Here is a 23,225-nt window from a genome sequence, read left to right as displayed (position 1 = left end):
AGACGATAGATAGATAGAAGATAGATAGATAGATAGATAGATAGATAGTAGATAGATAGATAATAGATAGATAGATAGACCTAACTTGCCCGATGACCCTGTGCACCCAAAAGTAAAAATCCGGAGGAGGAGGACACTGATTCGGCGACAATAAATATTATTAACCTGTATTATGATCACGAGTATTGCTTCTTCCGACAATCAACAAATAAAGACACACACACTCAAATTGATAATGTTGCGACTTACTGTGAACAGACTATGCCTGAACTTCGAAATTACTGCAAATTTCCCCTCTCCACACAATTGATCTTCAGCCAAAGAAAAGGCCGCTGCCAACGTGGACCGATAGATGTGACCCTCGTGTCGAAGCCGGGGCTGCTGTCAGAAAGCAAAACCTGTAGCAAGACACCTAGCACCACCCCTGTAGTACTTCTGCCAATCCATTTTGGGTTGACACTTTTTTTTTTTGCATTTTTTTTTTATCGACTTCGAAAGAATGAAAGGAGGCAATGATTACCTCGGTGGTATTTGAACTCAAACCCAGAGATTCAGAACAACCACCGCGAGGCATTGCATCCAACGGTAACGATTCTGCCAGTTCGATGGGTGGAATCGAGATGGAACCAGAGTTCATACAGCAGGCTGATGGATCTTATATTTGTTTCAGTCATTGGACAGCGGCCATGCTGGGGCACTGCCTTGAAGAACAAAGCGACCCCGGTAATAATATTTAAAAGGTCTGGTACTTATTCAATCGGCTACTTTTGCGGAACTGCTAAGTTAATGGGACGTAAACAAACGAATACCGGTTGTCAAACAGTGACGGGTGACAAAAACAAAGGTTCGCGCACGCACACAAATACATAGAAAGGGCTACCACACAGTTTCCGTCTACCAAATTCACTCACGAGGCATTGGTCGGTCTGGGGCTAAAATAGAAGATATTCGCCCAGAAATGAATCTGTCTGAAACGATGTGGTTGCAAAGCGAGGTTCTTAACCAGACAGCCATCGGTGCTCCGAGACGAGCTGTTGAAGTTAGCATTGGTCACGAGTACATCGCTGAGGTCAGACATCGCAGCTTGCAAAGGCATCCGGGTGCAGAATATGGAATATTTTCTAGTTATAGAGAAAGATTAACGAAAAGACCACCAGTGATACAAGATAACACAGAGGTGAACAGGTAAACGAGAAGACATTGTGGAGTAGATAAGAAGTGAGATAAACCGAAAGACAGGCACAGCGATACTGAGACTGAGGAAGAGAGAGAGAGAGAGAGAGAGAGAGAGAGAGAGAGAGAGATAGATGGAGATAGATAGATAGATAGATAGATAGATAGATAGATAGATGGATGGATGGATGGATGGATGGATGGAGAGATAGATAGATGGAGAGATAGATACGCAGGCAGGAAGTCAGGAAATCATTCTTACACGTATATACAAACATATATACACATGCACACACACACAATCACACATACATATCCATAGATACATGTACGGGTTAATAAATAGATGGAGAGAGAGAGGACAGAGAAGAAAGAGTGAACCAGAAAGAGAGAGGGGGGGAGAGAAGTGTGCTGAGGCAATATGGCCAGACAAACACACGCAGACAGACAATGGACCGGAAGCGAGGAGGAGTCACACAAAGGTGAAAATATTTGGTTGTTCACGGTTTGGGATTTTAAAGGCTGCTGCTTAAATGAACCTGATGATACCCCACTGTACCCGATACACCAATTATCTCTCACAAAAGGGATCATATGATACCGACTTTACAACAATAAACAGAGTGTGGAAATGAGTGCAGGCATAAATATACACAGACATGTATGTGTGCGTATGTTTACATACACACACAAGACGTAGAGGCTCACCAATGAACGAAACCAGTGAAGGGAATAAGAAAATGTGTTGGGGGGCGGGAGTATCTTTTATGTTTTGTTTCGGTCTTTGGACTGCGGCCATACTGGGGCACCGCATTGACGAGTTTGGTCAAAACAGATCGATAGGTAGTACATTTTTTTTAAATGTCTGGTACTTATAATATAGAGTATTTTTGCCGCATCGCTAGGTAACAAAGCTGTAAACAAAACAATACCGACCGTCAAGCAGTGCGGGGGGCGGAGACAAACACAAGCACACACAGATACATACATCATACATACATACATACATACACCCACACACATACAAGACGCTGAGTGTAAAGAATGTTAATAATGATTTCTGAATCAGAGACAATACTAGGAATTTGGGAAGAGAGAGAGATTTAACCGATATCATCGATCCCAGTTCTTGACTGGTAATTTATTTTAATCTCAGAGAAACCGAAGACAACGTTGACATCGACAGGATTTGAACTCAAAATGTAGAGACGGAACAAATATCGCTACACAGTTTTTTTTCTTTTCCACTACTGTCACGAGACTGCCAGCTGACCAACCAATAAAAATAATTCCTGTGAATTTCTAATTCTTAAAGAATCTTTATAACTAAACAACACACACACAGATGCGCAGTCATGGCCGCATAGTAATGCAGTTGGCTTCACGGCAACCACGTGGTTTCCGTTCCAGTAGCACTGCCCGACGCCTTGAGAATTGTCTTTTACTATTGACCCGAGGTCGACTTTGCCTTTCATCCTTACGGGGTCGATAAATTAAGTACCAGTTGCCTACTAGGATCGATCTAATCGACTACACCACCCCTCCCAAAAACTTTCGGGCCTTGTGCCTAGAGTAGAAAAGATTGACCCGGACTGACCAATGCGTTCTAAGCAAATTTGGAAAGATATCAATGGTGTAGAAGCCCGCCGAATGTGTGTGTGTTCGTTTCTCTTGTCAACCGCTGTTGCTTTGTTCTTACGCACATACTCATCTATCGATTCTTAGTAATTAAGCTGTTGCATCCAAACAAAACTCTAAGATTAGCGCAGGGTATGTATGACATGTAGGTACCCTCTTTCCAGTTGTCACTGAAAATTACGAAAGATTTGCATTTATTTATATAAAATATACATGTATTGTATGCCTTGTATGTCTTGCAGATCTCGGGTAACGCCACTAACACATACATGCATATACACACACACATACATATATAGAAACATGGAAACATATATACACAATCGCATGCATATATGAAACACAAATACACATGCACACACACATATACATACACATACAATAAGGAAGCAGGCTAAAATGACACGCGCACACACATGAACCAACACACACGCATATGCGCACTTTACACATATACGTACGTACATACAAAGATATAATAACGCACATTCACCCGCCTGTACACCCGACCTAACCAATTACCATCTCCACAAAACCCAAAAGCTGTCTTGGCTTCAACAAAGCAGCCTTGTCACTTTGTTTGTGACCGGCGTCTTCAAGCTTGGCAAAAGAAAAAAAAAACAACTTAAATCACAGAATAACGCACGCACACACACACACACACACACACACACACACACACGCATTATACATACACACAATCATTCATACATATACATTATACACACACACACACACATACATATATATATATATATATATATATATGTAACAACTACAAGAAAACAATAGGAGGTATACTTGCCATCTCAATATGGCTAACCACTAAGGGTGGGTTTACTGTAGCTTGTAGCCCCAGGAGAACATCGTCTCCAGCTGGCTTTAGGCACACTTTCTGTGCCCTAAGGTATTTACAAAGGGAGGTCATCCTTCCCTCGTCAACCTAAGTGATACGCACGGACTGCAGTTTTCTCTTTATTATAGGCACAATGGCCTGAATGAAGAGGGGACATAACAATACAATGCAGGGGGTACATATAATAAAAATACAGAAAGGATGATATGAAATGAAATATTAACAATGAATTAAATGAAATGGCTTACGAGCCCCACCAAAGCTCGCAGTTTCATTTACAATTATAGTTATACTATCTGGAGTGTTCGTCCGTAATGTAAACGAGTAATTCATCCTGCTCTATAACGCCGGGCAAACTGTCATATCGAACGTAATGCGCTATGGACACAGCTGTATTTGAAAACAAATTTATTAATTTATTTACCGTCTCTTTATCCACAATTGCAGCCTTTATTTGGTTATCGTATATCCTCGGGTTCAATTTCACTCTCGTTAGATTTTTCATTATTGCTAATTTTTTCTTAATTTCTTTATCTTTTGGTGCAACATTACAGCTCTGAGATTCCTTCTTTTGGGTCTTCCTCCTTCCTTGCATGTTTTCAGACATTCTTCCACTTTTGTTGACCATTTTTCCGTTTCCTCCCACGTTGGACCTTCACTCACTTTAGTTGCTGTATCTCTCCCTTCGTATGTTCGATTCTCTGTCTCGTCGGCATACTTCTTTTTAGTTTTTTTCTTTCTTTGGTCTTTGGGTGGTGATTCCACTAGTGTTCGCTTTCTATCCTCTTTTTCTTCTGTTCTTTCCTCTTCTTTCTCCTTCACAAACTCGTCGTCACTTTCCATATCGTTTGTCATGATTTCTTCTTCTGCTTGTAGTTCTACATTCTTTCTTTCTAACTCCTCTGTCAAAGCTTTTATTCCTTCCTCCAGTGTTATCTTTTTCTCTTGTATTTCTCTTTAAGGACACACATCCTTCATGTGCCCTCTTCTCTTACATTTATAACACACTGGAGGTTTCCCCTCCACCACGACTCTCAGTCGTGTCTCATCGGGGAACACCAACTCCTCTGGGATGTTGTACAAATCTGACATGGTTATGTGGATTAGGGTTTCCACCGCATAACCCCACCAGTTTATTTCATTCGACTTTTCCATCTTGAGTATGTCCACGTTCTCCTTGCAGTTGTAAATTATTGCAGTTACTATTCTTTCGGTATCAAGTTCCGGTGGGATTTTGCTTATTCGTATCATCGCCGCTCTTCTACCGCAATAAGTACGAAGTAATACCCATTTTTCTGATCTCAACGCTGTCGTTGCGTTCCTTTTTGCTTCATCTTCATTTTCGAGGCGAATTTCTACTGTAGCGTATTTTCTACCTCTATTGTAGAAGGTAGTTCTTCCTTTTATTTCTTGTAGACATTTTTCAATCTCTTCTACTTCTGCCACTTCTATTCTTTTTGAGACCACATTCCATGTTCTGTATATTATGGTTTTTTTCTCTGCTTTTTTCACTTCGTCTTCAGGTGGTGTAACCCTCAGACAGTCTCCTTCCTTTTTGAAGCTGTCATAGTATTTCCTCAGATTTTCTTTCTCGATAATTATTTCTTTTAACTGTAATACGTTCGCAGACAGGCTTTTGCCTGCTGCTTTCGCATAAGTCTGGGCTTGCATACCCAACAAAGAATTCAACAATTATAACGTTCAACACGACGCAACAGTTTTCAACAACAATAATCAACAAAATTCAACTCACAACCGCAAATCCGACAAAACGACACAAACACTTCCGCACGACAATCACCGGTTTTCGATGGAAGGGTCCCAATGCAAATACTTATATCCTTTTTCCAGTGACTTTTTGTCACTGATCTTGAAAAAGTGTAAACAAGCTATAATAAATCTCTGAACGAGGTATAGACAGTAACTGCACGACAATGTGAAGTATATTTGCCATCTAAATGTGGCTAATGCCTAAGGGTGGGTGTTACTGTAGCTTGTAGCCCCAGGAGAACATCTTCTCCAGCTGGCTATTGACACACTTTCTGTGCCCTATCGGTATTTGAAAAGGGAGGTCATCCTTCCCTCGTCAACCTAAGTGATACGCACGGACTGCAGTTTCTGGGTACTGACCCGTCATCAGCTCACGACAATCACCGGTTTTCGATGGAAGGGTCCTAATGCAAATACATATATCCTTTTTCCGGTGATTGTCGTGCGCTGATGACGGGTCAATACCTAGAAACTGCAGTCCGTGCGTATCACTTAGGTTGACGTGGGGAGGATGACCTCCCTTTGCAAATACCGATAGGGCACAGAAAGTGTGTCAATAACCAGCTGGAGAAGATGTTCTCCTGGGGCTACAAGCTACAGTAACATCCACCCTTAGTCATTAGCCACATTTAGATGGCAGATATACTTCACATTGTCGTGAAGTTACTGTCAATACCTCGTTCAGAGATTTATTATTGATATATATATATATACAACAAGAATAATATTTGTCTCTTATAGAAACACACAAGTACGTCCAAAAGTTCATAATGAGCAGACTTCACGGGTCAAATTCAACATTCTCATATATCTATGGCCATTTCAGGAGCCCATCACCACGGTTTATTTACACTAAAGGGAACATGGCGATGACCCCCACCCCGCCACCATCAAGATAAACATGAAACATGGACAGATCAAAACTTGTATGAAAAGCTTATGCGTCTAATGAAAAGCTTATATGATTTAAGAAGAACTCATCAGCGGTCCAGTCCAAATTTTCTATAGAAAAAAAAGGAGACTATTGCTAAACACTCAGGTGGCTGTAGTTAACAGAAATTTAACCTCGCCGGTTTCAAATCCCCGTAACGCTAAACAATTTTATTACATTTCTTTTTATTCCTATATACTTTCAAAAAGATGACCGAAAACCTATGGTTGCAAAAAGGGATCATTTCAGTAAATCTATTTAAAGTTTTTGGCCCAAAGGACTTAAGGATTACAAGGGTTTCCTTTACACAAAACTTATACTTATTTATATTTACTCTGAAGTAAGTGACTCTCGAAATAACGGACCATTCCAGAGAATAATTCTTATTATTCTTCTTTAGATCGTGGTGAGCTCCCGAAATGGCCATAGATATATGTGAATGTTGAATTTGACCTGTGAAGTTTGCTCGTTATAAACTTTTGGACGCACTTGTGTGGAGCGAGTAAGAGACTTTTTCTCAAGATGTACGTGAAGTTAACCTGTGGAAGTCTGTTTACTTATGAACTTTGGACGTACTCGTATGAGGTAAGTCAACGACTGTTTCAAATATATATATTTTTTTAATTTTTTAAATAATTTTAAAAATATATTTTAATCATCAGATAAAATCATTTTAGTCGTTGGACACTTATTTTATTTTATCTTTGTTTTATATTTGTCCAGTGGGCTTTTGATCGTTTTGAATTTTTTGTCGTTATTTAAGTAATTTTTAGTAACTTTTGATAAGCCGTTCTATTTATATTTTATTAGAACATATATATATATATATTTACATTCTGTGATTTTTATGTATACGTATTATTTTTTGTGTTTGTGGACCACGGTGATTTTTTTTTATATATGATTAAATGTTTGAGGCGTGGTGTTGTATGTAAAGTCGTCGACCCGAATTTAATCTTTGTTCTATAACTAATATTTCTTTATGTATATACATATGCATGTATATATACATATATGTATACATACATGCATATATATACACATATATATACATACACACACATATATACACACACATATATACACATACACACAAATACACACACACATATATATATATATATATATATATATATACACATACACACACACACACATCTATATACTATATAAAATTCGTGGCTAAGGCCGGAATGTAATATATTCCACACAATGCTTCGAACTGACTATTCAATACAAATACATATACACACGAGAGAAAGAGTAAGAGGGTGAGGTTGTCTGCTGTGATTCGAAACTTGACCACTTCTTGTTAGATGTGCTTCTTCCGTGCATGTGCACGTAAGTGGCTTCGGGTTCGTGAGAAGAGGTGTTTGATATTTGCATCACAAACACTGCACGCGCGCGCTTGCGTGTGTGTGTGTGTGTACGCACACACATATCTCTATACGGGCCATTGTGGCACAACCGGTTAGAGAGACGACTGAAGTTTTGCCAAAGGAGGCTTTCCAATTGGAAACAAATTGAAAGTGAAATAGTTAAAGAGCAAAGTGTGGAAAAGGCTGCCAGAGATGTGTTAGACTGATTATTGGGGTGGGGGGTAATGAAGGACCAACAGAACTGAGAGAAGTAAAGTTACATTAAACATAAAACGTAATGCTATATAAATGATGTATATATATATCAAATATATGATTAATGGGAGCAGCTAATGGATATGCTTTAGATGTGAAACGAATGTTGGATGAAGTTGTATGTAAGCATGTGTGTGTGTGTGTGTGTGTGTGTATTTGTGTGTATGCGTCAAGGTGGTGAAGGTTTAACATAGAATGGGTGTGAGGATATTATACTGATGGATTACAAATGAGAAAACAGACTATTTCCATAGAAGGCTAATAGGATGGAATTGCATAATAATAATAATAATAACAATAAAGATAATAATAACAATAATAATAATAATAATGTAATAATAATAATAATAATAATAATAATAACAATAAAGATAATAATAATAATAATAATAACAATAAAGATAATAATAACAATAATAATAATAAATGATAATAATAAAAATAATAATAATAATAATAATAATAATAACAATAAAGATAAAAATAATAACAATAATAATTATAATAATAATATATAATAATTTTATTATTATATTATTATTATTATATTATTATTGAGTGAGAAAGCAGTGCATGCCATCAAAGTGACACTGGGGTACAAATATACGAAGCCCAGTATACCCATCATGACTACCCGTCTGATAAGGGTACACCAGGCACATGCTTCACAGCCATATGTGCGCGACATGGTGATCTCGTATCAAGATAAACAGCACATGACCTTGCAGGTAGGGCCCAGTTAAAATTTTCTTCTAGTCGAGTAACCCATCCCGCTCAAACGGTCCCTGAATAAGGGTTGTTTAAGGATTTTGAACAAACCACCCATGTTTCCAGAGGTGAATTATCCAAACTCCAAAGAATCCCTCTCAACACACAGCTATGATGCTCCCCCACTACTTCTGCTCGTGATCGGAGATGCACATATCGTCAGCCACTAAGGGACATGGTCAACTGGTTAAGGTCAAGCAACTGACAAGCAAATCTGTGGTATTGAGCAGAATATTTGCTGTAGCTCATCTTTTATACCAAGACAATATAGCACTTCCAATCAGTTAGGATCAGAAGCCACGACAGCCACTACCTTGTACTGCATCAGGGCATTTGTTGTTGTTGTTTGTTGTTGTTGTTGTTGTTATTGTTGTTATTATTATTATTATAATTTATTATTATTATTTTATTATTATTATTATTATTATTATTATTATTATTATTATTATTATTGTTATTATTACTTTTTTTTTTTCTTCTTTCAAATTTTCTTCCATTTCTTGCCGAGTGTCTTCCCGACTCCTAGGGCAAAGAAAACTCATAGTGTATATTGGTAGGCCATTAAACCAACTCAGTAGTTCGTTCATTTTTTTAATTTTTTTTTTTTAAGTTAATTAAAATGCATGAGCAGCAACATTTCTCACATCGACAATGCTCTTCTCAATACGTGTGATGTACCAGTTAAGACAATTTTTGCACTTCTTGCAGGGATGGTAACCAGGGATCATTCTCATATAATTTTCGGTTCCCTTCTTGATCATTCCTAGGGCTCCTACGATCACTGGTATTGTAACCGCCTTGAGATGCCACATTTCTCAATTTCAATGAGTAGGTCTTTATATTTTCTGAGCTTGTCAACTCTTTCGCTGAGATATTATGATCACAGGGGATGCTCATGTCGATCAATAAGCAAACTTTATTGTTTTGGTCTTCACAACAATATCTGGTTTATTGGCCTTGATGGTTCGGTCTGTATGTACTGGAAAGTCCCACAGAATGGTTACATTTTCTCCTTCAGTTACAGCCTCAGGGTGGTGATTATACCACTTGTCGGCAGTTTTGAATATTGTAATGCCGACTTATTAGCCAGTGGAGATATTGGCCAACTCTGTCATGTCTTAATTTATACTCCACTGGTGCTAAGACTTTACATCCAGAGATTAGGTGGTCCACTGTTTCAATCATGTCGTTGCAGAATCGGCATTTTGGGTCTGCTCCATTTTCATCACATTGGCCTGGTAGTTCCGGGTTGATAGGCTTTGGTCTTGAGCAGCCAGGATGAAACCTTCGCTCTCTGCTTTTAGCCCTGAGCTCCGCAGCCACTGATGGGTTTGCTTCTGGTCAACATCAGCTTGTTTGCTGCGGGTCACATATTTGCCGTGCAGAGGTTTCTCCTCCCACCTATCAGCCAATTGCTCGTGCGCTTTTTTCATTGCCATCATTTTCACCTTCTTTGCAACAATAGTTGCCGTACTTCCCTCGGGTTGTTCAGTTTGGGTATCCTGCACGAGATCAATAGCAAATTTTTTGCTTTCCTTGATGATAGAATGAAGCTTCTTTCGTCTCTCGTGATTTTCCACGATATTATTTTATTATTATTATTATTATTATTATTATTATATTATTATTATTATTATTATTTCTACTCAAGGCACAAGGCCTTCGAAATTTTGGGGAAAGAGGCTAGTCGATTACATCGACCCCACTGCATAATTGGTACTTATTTCATCGATCCCGAAAGGATGAAAGGCAAAGTCGACCACGGCGGAATTTGAACTCAAAACGTAAAGACGGACGAAATTCCGCTAAACATTTTGTCCAGCGCGCTAACGATTCTAGCAGCTCGCCGCCTTAATAATAATAATAATAATAATAATAATAATAATAATAATTGGAGTAACAGAGAACTGGTATGAGCATCTACCAAGTAAAGTTATGCAGGAGAATGGGAAAATAACGATACTCTGGGACAATGAATTTCAGACGGATCGTGTAATCGAACACTGTTGGCCGTATATTTTCATATTGAATAAGAGAGACAAATACTGTTAGATCCATGCCTCCTCATTGATATGACTGTCCCAATAAACGTATCTGTCAAGACCTACGAAAAACTGAGCAAGTATAAAGATCTTGAAATTGAAATCGGCAAAATGTGGAACCTGAAGACTAAAACAATACCTATTGTCATAGGTGCCCTGGGAATGATAGCAAAAGGGGCTGATTGCTACCTAACTCAGATACCAGGAAACCTCAAACTGGCAGAAATTCAAAAGATAGTGATCATGGGAACTGCTCATATCCTACGCAAAATACTTTCTATGAAATCTCAAGTTTTAAAACGAACATAATTTTCTTATGGTTTCTTAAATATTCTCTAGAACAATACTATGTGCAAAACCAAATATATGGCACCACAGGAATAACACCAACATGAACTTCCAACTTGTCTCTGGGTGAGTCAAAATAAGGGTGAAAAAATTGGATATTAATTTAATAACACCAATTCAAACACCAAATTAATACACAAAATTAATATGTTCTCAAACCGGCAGTAAATTACTTATGCAGTATTTATATCCGGAAATTTAGCGCGCCAGAACGAGAGCATTTGAATGTAACTGTGAATATAATCGGCCGTACTGTTCGCCTCTCTCCAACCTCGTGTTGATATTTGCCGTGCAGTTCGACAAATTATATTTTTGACGTACTCTACTGAAGAATCGAAGATATTTATGTAAGTAAAATTACATAATTTATTAACGATGAAACAATTGTATAAAGTTAATCTATATTTTCATTATTTTTCCTTTGTCCTGCTCGCTTACGTTCTTGGTGTGTTGAATTATTTCTTGAGAACAATTCTTTGATGATGGATTCCCTTTGCGGATCTATATCTAGCGTTAGAGCATCCACATAGTGGATTCTCTCTTAGTTTTTGTATTAATAATATTTACTGAATCCCAGTCTTTTATACGCTAGGCCACTTGGTGTTTGAATTGGTGTTTAAATTAATATCCAATTTTTTCACCCATATTTTGACTTATATATATCTATATATATATATATATATATATATATATATATATATATATATATATATATAATATTATATATATTTATTATTTGTATTGAGTACCTTACTTACTGTGGTTACCCCGGATTCAACCCGGGACCTACATATATATATATATATATATATATATACTTATATGTAGATTAACAGATGGATGGAAGCATAAACAAAGAGACAAGTAGATAGAATCTGACTTGGATAGACAAACTAAAATGAAGACAAATAAACACACATATACATACACACATGCACACATCCTCACACACGTACACACACACACACACACACACACACACACACACGCATATATCTCCATCCACAAGCACCAAGCTGACTGAGATTCAGACAGATAGCAACATAAAAATGGATGTGATGTGACCATTGATGCCACTTCCTGCGGAAGTTGAGGGCGTCGGAAGTGAATAAAGAAGGGTCTTGTTATGGTGGCACAGTTAAACAGTCTTTATTATGTCAAGTCCCACATATCAACCTTCACCTGCTGTTCTAGTCTAACCTTGTCCTCGTTATGGGATGCAGATTATGTTATCGTTGAGGCTGTTTAGGCTTTTACGTGATGCTGTTACATCATAGAGTTCAAAACTGTTTTATATTTCTCTCTCTCTCTCCCTCTCCTCTCTCTCTCTCTCTCTCTCTCTCTCTCTCTCTCTGCCAGTTCTTTTATTTATCTTTCAGTCAGTCAGTCAGTCAGTCAGTCAATCTATCTATCTATCTATCTATCTATCCATCCATCCATCCATCCATCCATCTATCTATCTATCTATCTATCTATCTATCTATCTATCTATCTATCTATCTATCTATCTATCTATCTATCTATCTATATCTTTATTTAGCTATCTATTTATGTATCTCTCTATCTACGTCATTCTATCTAGCTAACTATATATCAATATAATATACTATGATGGAAGTTGTAAAAAAGTCGATGTTAAAAGATGGGGGAGGAGAGAGGCCGAAAGGCAAAATGACGCAAATATCCAACATTTCCGAGCGAACTTACACTGAATACAAAAACATCCACAACAACAACAACCACAACAAACACAACATCAAACAACAAAAAAAACAATAGCAAAACCCACAAAAATAAATGCAAGTACATTGAGAGAAAAACAAACAATATGGCTGCTGATTACATGTGCAAAGTGTTAAAGCGTGAAATGCAATGACCCCCTCGTTGAGCGGAAGTGAGAAAAAAATGTTGGCTTACACAGTTTAAGAACGGTGGATAGTTTAAGGGTATTGAATGACAATGATAATTCGCTGCTGCTGCTGGCGGCGGTGGTGGTGGCGGTGGTGGTGGTGGTAGCGAAGGGCGAGATGAGTTTTGATGTATGGGAGTGTTATAATTAGGGGCGAAAAGAGAAACTCACAAGTAATTAAGGGAGGAAAGAAAGAAAAATATGGGAAGGATATTAAAGTAGATTTGGCATAGATACATACGTGTGTGTGTGTGTGTGTTTGTGTGTGTATATATATATATATGTGTGTGAGTGTGTGTGTATATATAAACATATACGCACACACATACACATATACACATATATACATATATTATATATATATATATACAGACACGCGCGCGCACACATATACACACACACATGCAATTAAAAATACATACATCCAGTGGCCTTTGTCGTTTATTGCAGATGGTCTGAGCTGCAACCACATGTGTTATATAATATAAGTCAGGTAAGTAAGTGCGCACGCATCTGCATACATACACATATCTACACAACGAATATACAGAACCGCGGAGATTAATTGCGAAGGAAAGGATACAGAGCAAACACGGTGAACCTTTGTATGTGTGTGTGTGTGTGTGTGTGTGTGTGTGTGTGTGGTGTGTGTGTGTGTGTGTGCGTGTGTGCGCGTGTGTGTGTGTGTGTGTGTGTGTGTGGTGTGTGTGTGTGTGTGTACGCGCCTGAGATGGTAAGCCTGCGGGTTTGTGTAAGTGTGGAAGCGTATATGTATACGCGTTTGCTTCTATGCGTTTGTGTGTGTGAGTGTGTGTTTGTGTGTGCGTGTTTGTGTATGTGTGTGTTTATGTGTGTATGCCTGTGTGACGTGAAAGGAATTTAACAAATTAAGGCCAAAACAGGTTTTATGGAAAACTTCGATGTAAATCACGTCCAAATTCTCAAGTTCTTGGAGAAAAGGTAATTGTACACTTTCCACAGTGTGTTTAACACGCGCGCGCGAGTGTGTGTGTGTGTGTGTGTGTGTGTGTGCGTGTGTGTGTATGTGTGTGTGTGTATGTGCGTTTGTGTGTCTTTTTCCTTTTGGCTGGGTGGCAAATATACGAGCCTCTGTATGTATGTGTGTACGTATGTGGTCCATGTGTGTATGTCTATGTATGTGTGTTCTTGTGGGCTTAACATGTGTAGTAATATATACATGTCTATATATGTATGTATGGATGGATGCATGCAGATGTGTAGGTGTGTGTTTACTCGTGTGCTTGTATATGTGAGTTTCTTCAATTTCATCTTTTTAATTTTCTTATTCAATAGAGAAAGGTGACACTCACGCGCACACGCTCACACACACACATACACACACACACACACATTTCTAAAATGTCCAACTCCCGTTGCTGTAGACTTTATTCCAATGTTAATGCATGTGTGAAACTATATATATATTATATATACATACGCGTATAATATATATATTTACATGTGTGTGTGCGTGTGTGTACAGCTATATGAGCGTTTATGTGCATGCGCGCATGTCCGGTTTGGGGCGCTACAGAATAGAAGACACACACACACACACACACACACACGCACGCACACGCACACACACACACACATATGAATAGACAGACACATATACTTATTTATCATGTAGAGGGTGAGAAAGATAAATTTTCGCCATTTTATGTTTTTAATTTCGCGCTTGCACGTCGTTTGCTTTCGATTTTGTCGACTACACAGCATAGTAGGGTCTGTTGGGCACCGTCTGTGAGAAAAACAGCACCATGACGCAATTCACCCTGCCAGAAATTTAGAAACGACATGCTGTACTTCTTGACATTCGTGCCGGAAGCTCCAATACGAACATTTCATCTTCCCACAGGGGCTCAGACTCAGCACAGAGGCCTACATCAAGTGCCGGGAGGAGATAGTACTGCCCTGGGTCAAGAGAGTGGCTGCTGGAAAACCCCATGTCTGGCAACAGGACTCTGCACACAAGCTGGAGAACCCAGCCATGGCTGTCAGACGATTTCTGTGACCACATCACCCTTAACATCTGGCCACCTAACTCCTCAGACCCCCTTGGTTACTATGTGTGGGGCGCAGTTCAGCGAGAGACCAACAAAACTGCTTGTAACACCAAAGATGGATAGACGGCAAGGATTATGGCAGCATTCAACAACTTAAACAAGGAGACTGTCCAGAGGAGTGGCAAGAGGCTCGGCAGTCGCATCTGGAAGCCGTGGTTGAAGCCATTGACGATTTTATTGAATAAATTTACTCTTCAGTATTTCAAGATATTCTTATGCAATTTTGGTAATATATCTGTTGAAATGAAATGTGTCACGCTCACTTTTGCGTAATTTAGATGACTGTTTATTCACCGCACCCTCTGTGTGTGTGTGTTGTGTGTGTGTGTGTGTGTGTGTGGTGTGTGTGTGTGTGTGTGTATGTGTGTGTGTGTTATATTAAATGCGTATGTGCGTGTATAAGTATGCACGTGTCAGTTTGTACACTTCTCTTTGGAGCTATATTCATTGTCTAACCAAAACCAAGCGAAGAATCTTCGAGAGTCCCTCAAAGTGAAAATAACCGTTTCTTGGCGGATGTGAAGAGGGTCGCGTTTTAGTACATATTCTGGGAAACCCTAACATTTACATATCTCAAAGTGAACTTTTTTTTATATCGATTGTTGGCTATACGATGAAGGATATCAATCTTCATTTAGAAACACGAATTAAAAACGTTAGCATCTCTGGTGAAATAATATCATTGGTGCACATTGAATCAACGAGGGGGAAATAGCAATGGAATCTTCCTCATATCGCAACCCACTTTTAAAAAATGAAGCAACCTTTGAGGATGCAATCGTTAGTTTATATTCTTCGACTCTTCGTTAAATTCCTCCGTTTTCCCATTTAATCTAATCTTTAATTTTCAACAATTTTCAAAAATCGGTTTACATATTATCCTTCCTTCTTCATGGCCTCTTTCCAATGTTCCACGAACTTTGGAAATTCCTGATGGTAGAAATTACTAAGGTCAGCGCTGTATCAGGAGACATATGAGGATGGCGGTGCTTCAGCCAACAAAAGTTGTAGAAGAACAGAGCTACAAACAACAACAAAAAAAAACATAAAACACTACGATAAAAATATTATGTTAATTTATATAACATTGGAACGAAACAAACAGATTATTTAATAACTCAACTCATATGAAATCCACATGGGTGATCACGGCTGGATCTTGATTACCAGATCCGGTTGACTTAAGGCGGTATTTCTTCTAGGGAAGTGAAGCCCCACCTACTGAGTGTGTCTAGGTAATTGCAATGCGGGTAGACAAATAGTCAAGTTTAATAAAATTACAAACACATGTCATTAGGTTAACATATGTTTGTAATGGGAACAATATTTCTGGAGGGACTTGTTCAAATAATGTTGTTCTGTGGTTTTGACTGATTTTGAGAAAGAAAAATAAACGAGCTGGGAATTGAAACCGTATCAACACAATTAACTCAAGAGTAACAATAATTATTAGAATAGTTTTAAAAAAGGCAAAATATTAGTTTAGAACTTAATAAATACATCCAGGGTTCTGAGGCTCACTTTACATCCACTTGGTTTCGGGTTCAGTCCCACTCTGCGGTTCCTTGAGCATATATCTTCTATTAATCTGGGCCAACCAATGCATTCTCAATAAATTTGGTACACAGGAAGTGTGTTGCAGTCCTACACGCACGCACACATACACGCACACATACACATACACGCACACATACACACATACACATACACGCACACACACACACATACACGCACACATACACATACACGCACACATACACGCACACACACATACACGCACACATACACACATACACATACACGCACACACACGTATCATTGTATCGACTACACAACTGGATGTTGTTAAACATCACTGGTTACAATGTGCTTGCAGTTCTGTCTTTTTCTATCTTGGACCAAATCCATTCATTAAATCCTTTCCCGTCGACATGGAGATTTTCCGAGTGGTATTTTCCAATCTCATGGATACCACTCGGGAATTGCACAGGTCCAACTGTTGTCTGTGAACCTTGCAACATGTTCGGTCCAGCGAAACTTGAGCTTCTGGTATTCTGTGGACACGTCGTTCACTCTGCTCTATTACCGAATTTTCTCGTTTCGGATATAATCTCACAAGGTTACTCTTAACATGACTCTTACCGTGGCTCTTTGCATCGTGATCAATCGATGTCCTTCACTAGCGCAAATAGGACGGTGCTATTGAAGACTCTGGCCTGTATGTTCTTGTCCAGCTTTGCTTTTAAGCACATTTTTTATTGAGCTAAATACCTACCATCCTGCCCCTATACTCTTCGAAGTTTCAGCATCCACACCTTAGCGTATATTCTTTGTGTGCTCTAAGTAACGTATTCCTTTACCGCCTCAATTTCATCGCTTCCAACCTTTACAAAATGATTTCGAGAACTAAAGATTAACGAAGGAGATGCATGCTGCAGAGCAAAGGAAAAGGAAAAGTCTACAAAAGTTAAAGGAGAGTGTTGGTATCCTAAATGGCAGAGGAGACATCCCTTAAGAACAAAGATAGGCTCATGGTGACAGTCAAAATGAAGTTGGAATGGGCATGCAAAACCTTCTACACCAAGCTTTTTGGATTGTCACCGAAGATCGATCTTCCACCATAAAAAATGTTGGAAGTGCCACCTATTCTGGTCAATGAAAATGAAAATGTCGTCAAACTGATGAAAGTAAACAAAAATCCGGGAAAAGATGGCACAACAACAGTGATGTTAAGATGCAGTGGTGAAGAGCTTTGGAAAATCTTTTGTTCTACACTTCAGTCGCTGTCTGAAGGAGGATAAAATATCCTCGCTGTGGAGAGAGTTGAATACCATCTTGCTTTATAAGAAGGGTAGTGAAAAAGATTTCAGAAACTATCGCCTTTTGTTTCATTTCTACAAACTGTGTACAAAGGTCATAGCCACCGGACTATCGAAACATCTCGACGACCAAGAGCCGATGTAGCAAGCAGGTTTCCATGACAACTTCAATGAGATGGATTACCTATTCACACCAACTAGGCTTATCGAACGAAAGAATACAAGCTGTGTCGGCACATCACTTTCATTGACTACCAAAAGGCCTTCGATGGCGGTAAGATGATTGAATTCCTGAAAGCTCTGGAAATGCAAGTTGTCGAGGCACAATAAACCAAACTACTGATGGTTGTGAAGTCAGGACACAGTGTTGATATAACTGTGCTATTGTCAGTAGTAAGAGATCCAACTGGGAAGGACGTTAGACGAGGAGATGCCGTCTCTCCGAAGGTTTCACTGCATGTCCAGCAATGGTCATCAAAGACATTGAGTGGACAGGTGGTGTGGACATCAACACCAAGCTACTAACACATCTTTGATTCGGAAATGACATGGAACTCCTTGCCGAAAGTACAGATCAGCTGCAGACCATGTTGACAGTGTGTGTGTGTGTGTGTGTGTGTGTGTGTGTGTGTGTGTGCATAACCTTCGAAGTGTGTCGTGTTATAGTGGTCACAAGTCCAAGAGAGACTTCGCTTCATGCTGTTAAAATCTTCAAGTCTACGAGAAACATAGCCATGCATGGTCTTTTTGGGCGGGACGAGGAGAGAGAGAGAGAGTATGGTGAGCGTTTCAGCTCTGGTCTTCTTTGAGGTATACTTGTCCGGTTGATTTGGGGTTGTACGGGAGGTCATCAGGTAGAGGGTGCTTCCCGAGGAGCTCACTTCCAACACGTAGAATAGTGTTTCCTTCACATTTCAGCACCAAGTTAATGTGTTTATTTTTGCCGTTGTTGTTTAGCCAGAGCTGTCAGAGAGAGAGAGAGAGAGACTATGCGACATTCGAAGGCTGTCTGCACTGAGATCAAGCCCCACCCCACCTCCTTTATCTCTTCTTAAGTAGAGCCTGTCGATATCACTATTTTCGTGGAAATTTCCAGATGATGTTACAATCTTGCGAGCTTTAATGTCTATGGAGTGGATATCTTCTACAGACCAGTCAAGTATCCCAAATGTTGGAATCAGTACTGTTATTGCAAATGCATTGTGGGATATTGTTTTGTTGTAAGAGGAGAGTCCAGACTGCCATATTCTTCTTAGTCTGATGTAATATTCTTGCGTCACTCTATCTTTATTCACAGTACCTTGGTATGATATATTTTCATCAATGCCAAGGTACTTGTAGCGTGTATGTACGTGTGTGTATCTATCTATGTAAGTATGTATCTGAGTATGTACTATGCATGTATGTGTGTGTATGTGTGTGTGTATGCATGTGTGTGTGTGTGTGCGAGAGAGAGAGAGTGTGTGTGTGTGTGTCTTTTTGTGTTTATGATTTCCCCTTTCTTCCGCTTGACAACCGGTATTTGTTTACGTCTCCTTAACTTAGTAGTTCAGCAAAAGACACCGACAGAAAAGTACTGGGCTCGACTTTGCTCAACTGGACCCTTCAAGGTGGTGACCCAGCATGGTCGTTGTCTAATGAGTGAATGAAGTAAAAGAAAAAAATTGCTAAATGCACACAGTTGAAAATATATTATTTGCAGAAAATTGCAAGTCATGAGATGCAGTGAATATCGCCAGAGTGAGAGGAAGATGGGAGGCTGAAGAGCGGCAGCGAGACAAAAGGTGAGAGGGGGACGAGAAGGAGGGAGATGTAACAGGATATTATGACACAACGAATTGCTTTGCTTTTCTGGAAAAGTCATGCACAAACGACAAACGGTAGGTTATTTTAATGACATAAGGGATTTCGTTTGTATTAAACATTTTAGAATTATAATATAATCCCCCACATTTATAAAATGCTATTCTAAAATATAAAAATATTCCAAAGCTATTATTTTAAACAGTTTTGTATGCAACATTTTTCTTCTCTCTTTTCCCGTGATATGAATAAAAGCCAAACTTCAACAAACATCTGAAACACGAGAAAAAGCAACGTAAAACCGACCACGTGACAATACTGACTTTGATAAATACAGTGCAATTGTGTTTTGATTTTATTTTAATATTTTATTTTATTTTATTTTATGTTAAATGAGTGCCCTTGTGTTACATTTATTGTAGTTGCCATTGTATTTATGTCTGCATAACTTATCGGTTTGACAATAAGATTCAGATAAAATAGAGACCAATCTTTGAAATACGCAGAGTTTAGTCGATCATATCGATAAGATTGTCTAAACGCTCGAAGCCACTACTCCAGCATAGTCGCAGTCCAATAACTGAAACAGATAAATGAATACAACAACTAAATGAATACCTTTACACGTTCCATCTGTTTAGGCAGACGTGCGTAAAAGAATAAGAGCAATCACTCTATAACTGTATATATATGTATATAACTGTATATATGTATATATATATATATATATATATATATATATTATATATATATATATATATATATAATGATATATATGTATATATGTATATATATATATATATATATATATTATAATATATATATATATATATATATATATATATAAATTATTAGAGAGTTATCCACTATGTGGATAACTCTAGTGCTAAAAATAGCTCCGAAGCAACCACAGAAGATCCGTTTCCAACTAGAATCAACACACATCTAACTGAAGGAAAGTGAAATACAACGAATAAAATAGATTGATTCTAGTTGGAAACGGATCTTCTGTGGTTGCTTCGGAGCTATTTTTAGCACTAGAGTTATCCACATAGTGGATAACTCTCTAATAATTTATGTATAAATTTGTATTTCCTCCGTAGTTTTTTGTGCTAAGCCACTTGGTGTTAAATTGACGGTATTATTAAATTAATATCGATTTTTCACCCTCATTTATAATTTTATAAATTAACTACGCGGCAGTCAATATTTTATTTGATGCGGCATACGTTTCCAATGGAGTCTAGGCATGCTTTTGGCGCGGAATTGAGACATAACTAAAAATGTAATTGGTTGGACCGCTCGTGTTTTTGACGCCCGAATCGATCTAATTAATTGCATTTCTGACAAACTCTACCGAAGATTTATAGATGCAAGTGTAGTAAAACTACATATTGCATTAGTAATGTAACATTGTATAGAGTCAATCTATTTTATTCGTTGTATTTCACTTTCCTTCAGTTAGATGTGTGTTGATTCTAGTTGGAAACGGATCTTCTGTGGTTGCTTCGGAGCTATTTTTAGCACTAGAGTTATCCACATAGTGGATAACTCTCTAATAATTTATGTATAAATTTGTATTTCCTCCGTAGTTTTTTGTGCTAAGCCACTTGGTGTTAAATTGACGGTATTATTAAATTAATATCGATTTTTCACCCTCATTTATAATTTTATAAATTTAACTACGCGGCAGTCAATATTTTATTTGATGCGGCATACGTTTCCAATGGAGTCTAGGCATGCTTTTGGCGCGGAATTGAGACATAACTAAAAATGTAATTGTTGGACCGCTCGTGTTTTTGACGCCCGAATCGATCTAATTAATTGCATTTCTGACAAACTCTACCGAAGATTTATAGATGCAAGTGTAAGTAAAACTACATATTGCATTAGTAATGAAACAATTGTATAGAGTCAATCTATTTTATTCGTTGTATTTCACTTTCCTTCAGTTAGATGTGTGTTGATTCTAGTTGGAAACGGATCTTCTGTGGTTGCTTCGGAGCTATTTTTAGCACTAGAGTTATCCACATAGTGGATAACTCTCTAATAATTTATGTATAAATTTGTATTTCCTCCGTAGTTTTTTGTGCTAAGCCACTGGTGTTAAATTGACGGTATTATTAAATTAATATCGATTTTTCACCCTCATTTATAATTTTATAAATTTAACTACGCGGCAGTCAATATTTTATTTGATGCGGCATACGTTTCCAATGGAGTCTAGGCATGCTTTTGGCGCGGAATTTGAGACATAACTAAAAATGTAATTGGTTGGACCGCTCGTGTTTTTGACGCCCGAATCGATCTAATTAATTGCATTTCTGACAAACTCTACCGAAGATTTATAGATGCAAGTGTAAGTAAAACTACATATTGCATTAGTAATGAAACAATTGTATAGAGTCAATCTATTTTATTCGTTGTATTTCACTTTCCTTCAGTTAGATGTGTGTGATTCTAGTTGGAAACGGATCTTCTGTGGTTGCTTCGGACTATTTTTAGCACTAGAGTTATCCACATAGTGGATAACTCTCTAATAATTTATGTATAAATTTGTATTTCCTCCGTAGTTTTTTGTGCTAAGCCACTTGGTGTTAAATTGACGGTATTATTAAATTAATATCGATTTTTCACCCTCATTTATAATTTTATAAATTAACTACGCGGCAGTCAATATTTTATTTGATGCGGCATACGTTTCCAATGGAGTCTAGGCATGCTTTTGGCGCGGAATTTGAGACATAACTAAAAATGTAATTGGTTGGACCGCTCGTGTTTTTGACGCCCGAATCGATCTAATTAATTGCATTTCTGACAAACTCTACCGAAGATTTATAGATGCAAGTGTAAGTAAAACTACATATGCATTAGTAATGAAACAATTGTATAGAGTCAATCTATTTTATTCGTTGTATTTCACTTTCCTTCAGTTAGATGTGTGTTGATTCTAGTTGGAAACGGATCTTCTGTGGTTGCTTCGGAGCTATTTTTAGCACTAGAGTTATCCACCATAGTGGATAACTCTCTAATTAATGTATGTATAAATTGTATTTCCTCCGTAGTTTTTTGTGCTAAGCCACTTGGTGTTAAATTGACGGTATTATTAAATTAATATCGATTTTTCACCCTCATTTATAATAATATATATATATATATATATATATATTATATACATATATATACCGGAGTAAACAAATGTGAAACAAGGTGGAAAAAAGAGTACTCAAATACCAGTGGTAGAGTAACATGCTTTATTTAAAGCAGCAGAAAATTCAACAAAACTTGTTACTCTGAGTTTCCCGTTGCCGTTCGTCGGACAGTTTTTGCTAGAATCTAGCAAAAACTGTCCGACGAACGGCAACGGGAAATTCAGAGTAACAAGTTTTGTTGAATTTTCTGCTGCTTTAAATAAAGTATACATATATATATATACATACATAG

Source organism: Octopus sinensis, linkage group LG16 (genome assembly GCF_006345805.1).
Source record: "Octopus sinensis linkage group LG16, ASM634580v1, whole genome shotgun sequence".
Lineage (NCBI taxonomy): Eukaryota > Metazoa > Mollusca > Cephalopoda > Octopoda > Octopodidae > Octopus > Octopus sinensis.
Note: the sequence above shows the minus strand (reverse complement) of the source record.